This window comes from Pelobates fuscus, chromosome 2 (genome assembly GCF_036172605.1).
Source record: "Pelobates fuscus isolate aPelFus1 chromosome 2, aPelFus1.pri, whole genome shotgun sequence".
Taxonomy (NCBI): Eukaryota; Metazoa; Chordata; class Amphibia; order Anura; family Pelobatidae; genus Pelobates; species Pelobates fuscus.
This window is the reverse complement of record NC_086318.1, coordinates 242,190,192-242,202,859: the sequence shown is the minus strand read 5'-3', so window position 1 is coordinate 242,202,859 and position 12,668 is coordinate 242,190,192.

The following is a 12,668-nucleotide window of genomic DNA, read 5'->3' as shown; positions in this document are numbered from 1 at the left end:
TGTTTAATATACTGTACCTCATTGTTTTGCTGTACATAACTGGTTGTATCTCTACCAATTTTTTATGCTTCCGATATTTACACCCATGTATGTAACACTGTTATATTAAACTGAAAACAATAAAAAAAACTTTAAATAAAAAAAAAAAAAGATTTGGCTTTAAATCATGGTTGACATACAAACATGCCCCACCACCATTCTTGTTTGTCCTATCCTTCCTAAATAACATGTACCCATTTAAGTTAACTGCCCAGTCATGTGTCTCATCCCACCATGTTTCAGTTATGCCTATTATATCATATTGTTTAGTGTATGCTAATGCCTCTAGTTCCCCCATTTTGTTATTTAGGCTCCTTGCATTTGTAAGCATACATTTAATAATATGAGTCACTTGTATGTTTTGTGAATTAAAAACGTTACATAGCTTCTCTGTTCTGAGCCTGCCCTTACCCCCGTCTCCACCCCCCTTATACTGTGCTAAAGCCCATCTCCTTTCTGTCCTATCTCCATTTTGTAGATTGCTATGACCCTCCCCCCTACTACTAGTTTAAAATTTCCTCCAACCTTCTAGCCATCCTATCCCCCAGCACTGCAGACCCTCTCCTGTTTAGGTGCAACCCATCACTACTATAAAGGTTGTACCCAATCGCAAAGTCAGCCCAGTGCTCTAAAAACCCAAAACCCTCCTTCCTGCACCGCATTGACCTCTCTAATCTCCCACTGCCTTTCCAATGTAGCACGTGGCACAGGTAATATCTCAGAGAATACCACCTTGGAGGTCATTTTCTTAAGTTTGCTACCTAATCCCCTGAAATCATTCTTTAGTACCTTCCATCTTCCTCTTACTTTGTCATTGGTACCAACATGGACCATGACCGCTGGGTCATCCCCAGCCCCTCCCAATAATCCATCCACTCTGTCAGCAACATGCTGGACCCGGGCACCCGGGAGACAGCAAACTGTCCGGTTGAGCCGATAAGAGCGGCAGATTGCCCTATCTACTCTCCTAATGATAGAATCCTCTACCACCACAACCTGTCTAGTTTTCCTTACATTTTCATCCCCACCCATACTAGAGGGGCTGTTACCTCGGCTGTTAGCAGTAACAGCTTCCTCTAATACAGCTACCTCTGAGCTGATGCTCCCAACATCTTCACTCAAATGGGAATATCTGCTAGTTTGCACTAAATCAGGACTAACTAGTCCTTTCCTCTTCCTCGCCCCACTGTCACCCAGCTATGTGCCTGTTCCCCATTTATCTTATCTCCTCCCTCTCCACTACCTGTCCCCACTAAGCTCTGCTCAGTGAGCATCAGACTCCTCTCAAGATTGTCGATCTCCGTCAATGTTGCAATTTGCTTCTCGAGATCTCCAATCTGAGCTTCCAGAAAAGTCACTAGCACACAACCGTCACAGAGGTATGGACTCTGAATGGATACATCCAGGCATGCATACATGCAACATCCAGGCATGCATACATGCAACAAGATGTGCATTGAGTCACACCACCAATCTTGCTAACACTACTTTCCCCAGATCCAGGACAGTAAAACAAATACCTTGTTAGTTTAACCCCTTGTTACTTTTAACTACTGATTTTCTAACTCCTGCTTGAAAAAGTCTACTTAATAGAGTCTGCTTTCAAGTAATGTGAGCAAGCTCAGTGAGTTAGGGGTGTGCCTTTATGGGGATACAAATCCCACACAGGTGCAATTGATGAACACTCCCCAATCAATCAAGCAGCAGCACAAGAGGGGGAAGGGGGGGGGGGGGGAACCAGAACACAGAAAAAAAAACAGTTATTTTAAAAAACAAAACTTTTTTTTTTTTTTTAACTTTACCAATTTTACAGATTAAACAAAAATAAAATACAAACCACTCTCCACAGTATACAAACCACTCTTAATAGAGTCTGCTTTGAAGTAATGTGAGCATATTGTAGAATATGTTAAAGCAATTACCTATTGTTTTTGGAGTCAGGTAAGTTTCGTTATCATTCACTAGTCTGGTAATTTTGTTTGATGCAGTCCTATCTCTCAATTTCAGCGATAATAACTTATCTGCCTTACTTAACTTATCTTCCCTTACTGTAAGACGTTACCCTTAACTTCTCCAAAATGTTTGCATTTTGTTCTAGAATTTTTTGATTGATTTGTTTCTCAATATTTTTCACAGATTCTAAATTTATTTTTGATGGTGAGTCCTTATTCCTCCTAAAGGCTTTTCCTAAGTCAGAGTAAAGAGTCACCAATTCAGCTTTATTATATTTTCTAAGATGCAAATTTAGGCTAATCAAGTTTCCTTTCATGGTTGACTTGAATGCGCACGAATTATTAGCATAGGAAGTGTCACATGGTTTATTTTCTTCAAAAAAGAATATTATCTGCCTTTTAAAATTATCTAAGTTCTTTAAATTAGATAGAAGAAAATCGTTCATACGCCATGTAGTTGTCACGGTGCCTGATCGGCACCCCAGATCGGTGCGGTCACACTATTGCAGTGCCCAATTGGCACCACGATGTGACCGCATCTGATCAGTGCGGTCACACTAAAGGAGGGAGAGGTTACTCACCTTCCCTCCAAAGCCTCTCCCTCCATGCAGTTCTTATTACAAGAGCCGGGTCCAGCATTTGGAAGGATGCCGGCCGCTGCAAGGCGGCACTATATAATAATGCTGCATACAATGACATCACTAGTGACGTGAACCTGCATGTTTTCGCCATGCACGCACATGCAGACATTAGCAGGGTTTACTGGGTTATTTAAACCCAAACCTGCAGTTGTTCAGTGTCCTGTCGTGGTTTCCATCCTGTTGGTTATCTGAGAGTGTGTTCCTAATTTTGTTTATTGGTTTTGATCTTGCCTGAGCTTGACTTCCAGTATTTCTGGTATCCCTGACCCTTTGACTTTGTTCTTACAGTATTGGTTCCTTTCTGTATTTCTGACCTCTCGTGACTGTTTATTCTATTATGTTAAATCCAGCCATTCTAAGGACCGGCAATATGTTGTTACCGTTTGTCTTTGTTACGTATTTTACTTAATTCTGCATGTTGGGCCACTGGTTTGTCCTGACAGTAGTTCTGGTATTAATACTCCATTGATCTTTCATGGACCATACAATGATGTTATGGTCCGACAATGTATTATCTAGTATATTAATCATTTTTTATATTTTCAGGAGAAACAGGATTGCCCCAAACCATGTCAATGTATGAAAAAGAATAGTAAACTCTGGAAAGATGGGCAAATTCTCTTTCGGCAGGGTGCAAGGATCTCCACAAATCTAGACAGTCAAATTGATTCATGTTATTAGAACTCTATCTGTTCCAGAATTGTATTCAATGTCACAACTGGAGAGTAGTGTTGTCGCGAACCCGGAATTTTCGGTTCGCGAACGGCGAACGCGAACTTCCGCAAATGTTCGCGAACCGCCATTGACTTCAATGGGCAGGCGAATTTTAAAAACAACAGGGACTCTTTCTGGCCACAATAGTGATGGAAAAGTTGTTTCAAGGGGACTAACACCTGGACTGTGGCATGCCAGAGGGGGATCCATGGCAAAACTCCCATGGAAAATTGCACAGTTGATGCAGAGTCTGCTTTTAATCCATAAAGGGCAGAGATCACCTAACATTGACACCTGTCCTCAAAGCCCCTGATACACACTGAAACAGAGCAGAGTAGAGACTGTTCCCCCTACATAGGGTCACTTGGCAGATATGGATTGACACCTGTCCTCAAAACCCCTGATACACACTGACACAGAGCAGAATAGGGACTGTTCCCACTACATAGGGTCACTTGGCAGATATGGATTGACACCTGTCCTCAAAACCCCTGATACACACTGACACAGAGCAGAATAGAGACTGTTCCGTGTCCACAGAAACCATGATACACACTGACACAGAGCAGAATAGGGACTGTTCCCCCTACATAGGGTCACTTGGCAGATATGGATTGACACCTGTCCTCAAAACCCCTGATACACACTGACACAGAGCAGAATAGGGACTGTTCCCCCTACATAGGGTCACTTGGCAGATATGGATTGACACGTGTCCTCAAACCCCCTGATACACACTGACACAGAGCAGAATAGAGACTGTTCCCTGTCCACAGAGACCATGATACACACTGACACAGAGCAGAATAGGGACTGTTCACCGTCCACAGAGACCATGATACACACTGACACAGAGCAGAATAGGGACTGTTCCCCCTACATAGGGTCACTTGGCAGATATGGATTGACACCTGTCCTCAAAACCCCTGATACACACTGACACAGAGCAGAATAGAGACTGTTCCCTGTCCACAGAGACCATGATACACACTGACACAGAGCAGAATAGGGACTGTTCCCCCTACATAGGGTCACTTGGCAGATATGGATTGACACCTGTCCTCAAAACCCCTGATACACACTGACACAGAGCAGAATAGGGACTGTTCCCCCTACATAGGGTTACTTGGCAGATATGGATTGACACCTGTCCTCAAAACCCCTGATACACACTGACACAGAGCAGAATAGGGACTGTTCCCTGTCCACAGAGACCATGATACACACTGACACAGAGCAGAATAGGGACTGTTCCCCCTACATAGGGTCACTTGGCAGATATGGATTGACACCTGTCCTCAAAACCCCTGGTACACACTGACACAGAGCAGAATAGGGACTGTTCCCCCTAAATAGGGTCACTTGGCAGATATGGATTGACACCTGTCCTCAAAACCCCTGATACACACTGACACAGAGCAGAATAGAGACTGTTCCCTGTCCACAGAGACCATGATACACACTGACACAGAGCAGAATAGAGAATGTTCACCGTCCACAGAGACCATGATACACACTGACACAGAGCAGAATATGGACTGTTCCCCCTACATAGGGTCACTTGGCAGATATGGATTGACACCTGTCCTCAAAACCCCTGATACACACTGACACAGAGCAGAATAGGGACTGTTCCCTGTCCACAGAGACCATGATACACACTGACACAGAGTAGAATAGGGACTGTTCCCCCTACATAGGGTCACTTGGCAGATATGGATTGACACCTGTCCTCAAAACCCCTGATACACACTGACACAGAGCAGAATAGGGACTGTTCCCCCTACATAGGGTCACTTGGCAGATATGGATTGACACCTGTCCTCAAAACCCCTGATACACACTGACACAGAGCAGAATAGAGACTGTTCCCTGTCCACAGAGACCATGATACACACTGACACAGAGCAGAATAGAGACTGTTCACCGTCCACAGAGACCATGATACACACTGACACAGAGCAGAATATGGACTGTTCCCCCTACATAGGGTCACTTGGCAGATATGGATTGACACCTGTCCTCAAAACCCCTGATACACACTGACACAGAGCAGAATAGAGACTGTTCCCTGTCCACAGAGACCATGATACACACTGACACAGAGCAGAATAGAGACTGTTCACCGTCCACAGAGACCATGATACACACTGACACAGAGCAGAATAGGGACTGTACCCCCTACATAGGGTCACTTGGCAGATATGGATTGACACCTGTCCTCAAAACCCCTGATACACACTGACACAGAGCAGAATAGAGACTGTTCCCTGTCCACAGAGACCATGATACACACTGACACAGAGCAGAATAGAGACTGTTCCCTGTCCACAGAGACCATGATACACACTGACACAGAGTGTCTGCGTGAAATAGGGCCGTGAGTAATGATGTCACGGGTAGCCTGCCCATAGTATCGCATAGGGTGGAAGAGCTGATAGGACATCTGAAACTTATTGGGATGGAGATGCTTAATTGTTCTCCAAAATGCTTGACACCACCCCATAGTGAATCTCTGCAAACTTTAATACCATCAGAGGAGGAAGAATGTGGCAGCCCACTGGGATTATTCGAAAAAATTCAAATTGATGATTTTCCAGACCCTGGGGTTGACATTAGTCCAGATTTACATCTTGTGACCCATGAGGATGTTCCAGGCACTACTTGTGAAATAAAGACAGATAATAAAGTGAATGATCCTTCTCCTTGGGACTTGCACCCTGTCGTTGAAGGTGGAGTAGGCAATGGCAAGAGCATGCTGTGGGTAGTCAGTGCAAACACTCTCTTCCCGGCGAATAATGAGGAGACTAACTATGATGACGTTATTTGCGTTGAAAGTATGCGAATTGGTGCGAATTGGTTAAAAGAAAGGCAAGAGACCACCTGCATATAGACAAGAATACGCATAAGAGAAAGAAGAGAACAGGTGAAAAAGAGAAGCTGCAGACTGCCTATCTGCAAATAGTTGAGTTATGTCCTGAAGATGTCCGTGTTACCACAGTGCAGACTCTGTTTGATACACTACTGAGGAGAGTCAGAGAAACCCCAGATCTTCACGTATTGGATGAGTCGGTGCGTGGAGTTGCAGAGAAAGTAGAACAAGAAATATTTAAACTTTTCCTGTGTACTGACAGCAGATATAAGAATAAATACCGGATCCTCCTTTTCAATTTGAAGGACCCTAAAAAACAGATCCTGTTCCGTCGTGTGGTCCTTGGTGAAATCACCCCACAGTGTTTGGTTCTAATGAGTGCAACGTAAATTGGCAATGTGCACTGGAACAGTTCTGCAGAGCACACGCTGAAGGATGGACTGACAGAGCCGCTTGAAGACAAGTAACTGCTATTCAATCTATTACAGTGAAAAACAAATTTTGGTTTTAAAAGCACGCTATAGAGACACCAGATATGATTGGCAATGTGCACTGGAACAGTTCTGCAGAGCACACACTGTAGGCCTGAGACACCCGCTTGAAGACAAGTAACTGCTATTCAATCTATAACAGTGAAAAAAAAATTTTGGTTTTAAAAGCACGCTATAGAGACACCAGATATGATTGGCAATGTGCACTGGAACAGTTCTGCAGAGCACACACTGTAGGCCTGAGACACCCGCTTGAAGACAAGTAACTGTTATTCAATCTATAACAGTGAAAAACAAATTTTGGTTTTAAAAGCACGCTATAGAGACACCAGATATGATTGGCAATGTGCACTGGAACAGTTCTGCAGAGCACACACTGTAGGCCTGAGACACCCGCTTGAAGACAAGTAACTGCTATTCAATCTATAACAGTAAAAAACTAATTTTGGTTTTAAAAGCACGCTATAGAGACACCAAATATGATTGGCAACTGTCAAAGCACGCTGGAACAGGTCTACAGAGCACACGCTGAAGTAGGCCTGACACCGAGACGCTTGCAGGCAACTAACTGATCTTCTATTACAGTGAAAAAAAAATGATTTCTTTAAAATCTAAAGCTTAAGCTATTGTTAAAACAGATATGAGTGGTGGCACTGGGCAAGTAGGCACAGTATCCAATGTGAACCTCACACAGAAGCTGGCAGGCAGGCAACTGCTCTTCTATTACAGTGGAAACAAAATTTTGGTTGTAAAAGCACGCTATAGAGACACAAGATATGAGTGGCAACTGTCAAAGCACGCTGGCACAGGTCTGCAGTGCACACGCTGAAGTAGGCCTGATACCCAGACGCTTGCAGACAACTAACTGCTCTTCTATTACAGTGAAAAAAAATATTTATTTAAAATGTAAAGCTTAACCAATTGTTAAAACAGATATGAGTGGTGGCACTGGGCAAGTAGGCACAGTATCCAATGTGAACCTCACACAGAAGCTGGCAGGCAGGCAACTGCTCTTCTATTACAGTGGAAACAAAATTTTGGTTGTAAAAGCACGCTATAGAGACACCAGATATGAGTGGCAACTGTCAAAGTATGCTGGCAGGGTTGTGCAGGGCACACGCTGAAGGAAGGCCTGACAGAGCCGCTTGAAGGACACTGACTGTCTGCTATTAGCTTACACTGGAAACCTTTTTTCTTTGTAAAAGCACGCTAAAGAGACACCAGATATGATTGGCAACTGTCAAAGCACGCTGGCACAGGTCTGCAGAGCACACGCTGAAGTAGGCCTGACACCCAGACGCTTGCAGACAACTAACTGATCTTCTATTACAGTGAAAAAAAATGATTTCTTTAAAATCTAAAGCTTAAGCTATTGTTAAAACAGATATGAGTGGTGGCACTGGGCAAGTGGGCACAGTATCCAATGTGAACCTCACACAGAAGCTGGCAGGCAGGCAACTGCTCTTCTATTACAGTGAAAACAACATATTTATTTTAAATGTAAAGCTTAACCAATTGTTAAAACAGATATGAGTGGTGGCACTGGGCAAGTAGGCACAGTATCCAATGTGAACCTCACACAGAAGCTGGCAGGCAGGCAACTGCTCTTCTATTACAGTGGAAACAAAATTTTGGTTGTAAAAGCACGCTATAGAGACACCAGATATGAGTGGCAACTGTCAAAGTACGCTGGCAGGGTTGTGCAGGGCACACGCTGAAGGAAGGCCTGACAGAGCCGCTTGAAGGACACTGACTGTCTGCTATTAGCTTACACTGGAAACCTTTTTTCTTTGTAAAAGCACGCTAAAGAGACACCAGATATGATTGGCAACTGTCAAAGCACGCTGGCACAGGTCTGCAGAGCACACGCTGAAGTAGGCCTGACACCCAGATGCTTGCAGACAACTAACTGATCTTCTATTACAGTGAAAAAAAATGATTTCTTTAAAATCTAAAGCTTAAACTATTGTTAAAACAGATATGAGTGGTGGCACTGGGCAAGTGGGCACAGTATCCAATGTGAACCTCACACAGAAGCTGGCAGGCAGGCAACTGCTCTTCTATTACAGTGAAAACAAAATATTTATTTTAAATGTAAAGCTTAACCAATTGTTAAAACAGATATGAGTGGTGGCACTGACTGTGCAAATGGTCAAGGCATCCAACCTGACACAGAAGCTGGCAGGCAGGCAACTGCTCTTCTATTACAGTGAAAAAAAATTATTTATTTTAAATCTAAAGCTTAACCAATTGTTAAAACAGATATGAGTGGTGGCACTGGGCTAGTGGGCACAGTATCCAATGTGAACCTCACACAGAAGCTGGCAGGCAGGCAACTGCTCTTCTATCACAGTGAAAAAAATTATTTATTTAAAATCTAAAGCTTAACCAATTGTTAAAACAGATATGAGTGGTGGCACTGACTGTGCAAATGGGCAAGGCATCCAACCTGACACAGAAGCTGGCAGGCAGGCAACTGCTCTTCTATTACAGTGAAAAAAAATTATTTATTTTAAATCTAATGCTTAACCAATTGTTAAAACAGATATGAGTGGTGGCACTGGGCAAGTGGGCACAGTATCCAATGTGAACCTTACACAGAAGCTGGCAGGCAGGCAACTGCTCTTCTATTACAGTGAAAAAAAATATTTATTTTAAATGTAAAGCTTAACCTATTGTTAAAACAGATATGAGTGGTGGCACTGGGCAAGTAGGCACAGTATCCAATGTGAACCTCACACAGAAGCTGGCAGGCAGGCACCTGCAATTACATTACACAGGAAAAAAAAAAAAAAAAAGCAGCCTGATGTTATAGCCCTAAAAAGGGCTTTTTGGGGTGCTGTCCTTACAGCAGAGATCAGATGAGTCCTTCAGGATTGTAGTGGACACTGAATACCCTAGCCTAGCTATCAATTTCCCTATCTAATCAGCAGCAGCTAAACTTTCCCTCCTCTCACTAAGCATGCATCTTCCGAATGAATCGAAAATGGATGCTGGGAGGGAGGTTGGAGGGTGTGGAAGGGAGGGAGTGCTGCTGATTGGCTGGAATGTGTCTGCTGACCGAGAGGCACAGGGTCAAAGTTTGCCCAATGATGTCGAATAGGGGGCGGATTGAACTGCGCATGTGTCCGCCCGCCGCGGCGAACGCGAACACGCTAATTTCGCCGGGAACTGTTCGCCGGCGGACAGTTCGGTACATCACTACTGGAGAGTGATTTGAGAGGTATATGTTAACCAGTGTATATGTAATTTCGTTCAGTTTGCGTATAACCATCATATACCTTCCTTCTGGGTCAGTGTATTGATATAGAGTTTTCAATTTTTACAGAGTTGGTAAAAACAATAGCTGGGGAATCGTGAACCTCCCCATTTAATTTTATCAACTGCTCTCCAATGGCTTTCTTGGAGAAAAATCAACTCTGGGTTTTTTTTTTAGATAACAAGTTATACACAAGTGATCTTTTATTTGGAGAGTTCAGACCCAGGGTAATGACTGAGATCATTTTATGATTCTTTATATGAAAAGAAGAATATCCTGCAGATTTCCTCAGCAGTGTGTTTTCACAAAAACAATAAAACAAAAAGACACTCATAGTAAAGAAAAAAGAAAAAACAAATGCAAGCATACATGCTAGGCCTAGATTATAGGCCAAAAAGCTCATTCTAAAATAGTGAGCCCTCCCGTCTTAGTTGACAGGAGCCAAACTTACAAGTATAGATAGATTCTATCCCAACATGGTTTTTGTGTCTCAAAATATGACACATGGTAGGGATAAGAGAATGCCATGTGGTGAAAAAGACTTAAAGGGGAGGAAATGAAAATCTACAATATATTCCTGCTGATTATAGTACATTTGGTTTCAAAGAAGAGAAACAAAGGGGAAATAAACTTAATTAAAGAAATAAGTAAGTATTAAATAACAAATTAATTTTCCTCTTACTTCTATCCAAAGAGTTAGAACCACGGGTACCTAAAATATCCCAGTGAGAATTTGGATAATGTCTCCAAAAGAGAAAAAAAAAATGGGTAGAAATAAGAAATACCTTATATTCGTAGCTGTCATTATACATGACTGCTGTCATCCAATTGCAAAAAAGTTTCCAAAAAAATAAAAATACATTAATAAATATAATTAAAATACACACTTATATGATAATGTGTCTCTGAGCAGTCTCTATTTTATATATGTGTATCCCTTAAATGTGCTCTCTTAGCGAGATCAATCCACAGTAGCTGTTGTGTAGCAAAAAAAATACAAAATCAAATATCTACCTTATACATTTATGTAGCTGTACATCTCTAGTATTTTACTTCAATAATAATAATAATTAAATAAGTGTAATAATAAACAAAATATATATAAAAAATTGTTTGAGAAGTGATTATGTACATATCATCCTCCCAGGGAACAACATTTATTGTATATCTAAACAATCATGTGAGTCCTAGCTGAGAGGCTCAATCTAATACTAAGTGATTAGAGTGATTAAAAAATGTTTGTAATCCAAAATTTATTATAGCTAGTGACCAAAGAGAAAAATAAATCCATTATATATAATCATTATTTGTGTAATTTTCCTCATAAAATAACTAATATTTATGAGCATAAATATTCATGTGCATTCTGCATTTTGAGAAGAAAAGTAAATAAATAAATAAATAAGTAAATTAATCAATCCACATCACAATAAGAATGTGTAAGAATAATATTATTATTAACTAAACAAAACAGAGTTAAAAAAAATATATTTTCCTTTATCTCCTCCTTTTCTCTCATTCTTCCTTAAAAAAAAAAAGTTCCTCTTTCTTTTACGTGTTTTGTTCATGATAAATTAGAGACTTTTATCCAAGATGCAAGCTTCTCTGGTGTTTCAAAGTTTTCCAACTTGCCGTTCCACATACCTCTGAGTCTTGTCAGGAATCCCCATCTATAGGCAATATTGTGTTGTCTCAAGGAGCCGAGTAGAGGACTAAAATTGCTTTTCCATTTTCTAGTATAGTAAGATAAATCTTGGGATATACTAAAAATTTTATATTTATCATCCTGCAATGGATTATTTCTTACTGCGGTCATAATTCTGACTTTGGGATGGAAATGGCGCAGTTTCACAATTACATCTCTAGGAGAAGATAATCATGTGACTCTCCGTCTGGTAATAAGTAACCAACGTATTCTTGGAGGAAACTATGTAGATTCTCATTAGAGATATCCTCTCGGATACCATGAATCCTGATATTTGCCCTTCTAGAGTGATCTAGGTCAGGGGTCAGCAACCTATGGCACGTATGCCATGCATGGCCCTCAGGTTGCCTTTGCATGGCACCCAAGGCTACCAGAGCCAAACAGGTACGGTCTATCAGGAGTCCTTAGTGCAAACCGAGTGGTGATTGCAGGTGGTGAAGGCCGATACTCAATTTACGCATTGCAGCATTTAGAGGAAAGGATCTCATATCACAAGCACTGCTGAACGAAACTCCCCCACTAGAGTAGAGCAACTCACAGCAGCTTTTGCAGCTCCTGCTCTTGACCTGTACCTGACTAGCTCAGTCCCTACTGGGCCCCAGGGAAGTCACCCACACTGCTAGATTAACACAAAGCAGCTGTTACATGTTCATCCTCACCTTGCAACATTGATGGTGGTTGCCTTGCCAATAAACGCGGTGGTGCCGTTCAGCGTCCATGCGTCATTGTTTCTGAACCCTGCAGCATGTTGATGGATGCCGGCTGCTGTTGATCCACACTATTTTATAACCCCACGTCACATAAAGGACACACACTCACGTTCTGGGGTCAAAGGCCGGTTTTGGCCAATCTGATCCACAAGAGGAATATTTAAAGTTACCTATTCCTTCTGCTCATTGCCCTTTCCCTAGTGGTTGACCGAAAGTGTATTCCTGAGTGTTTATTTCTGGTATTTGACTTTGGCTTCGTTTGACTTCCCTGTATTCTGGCATCCC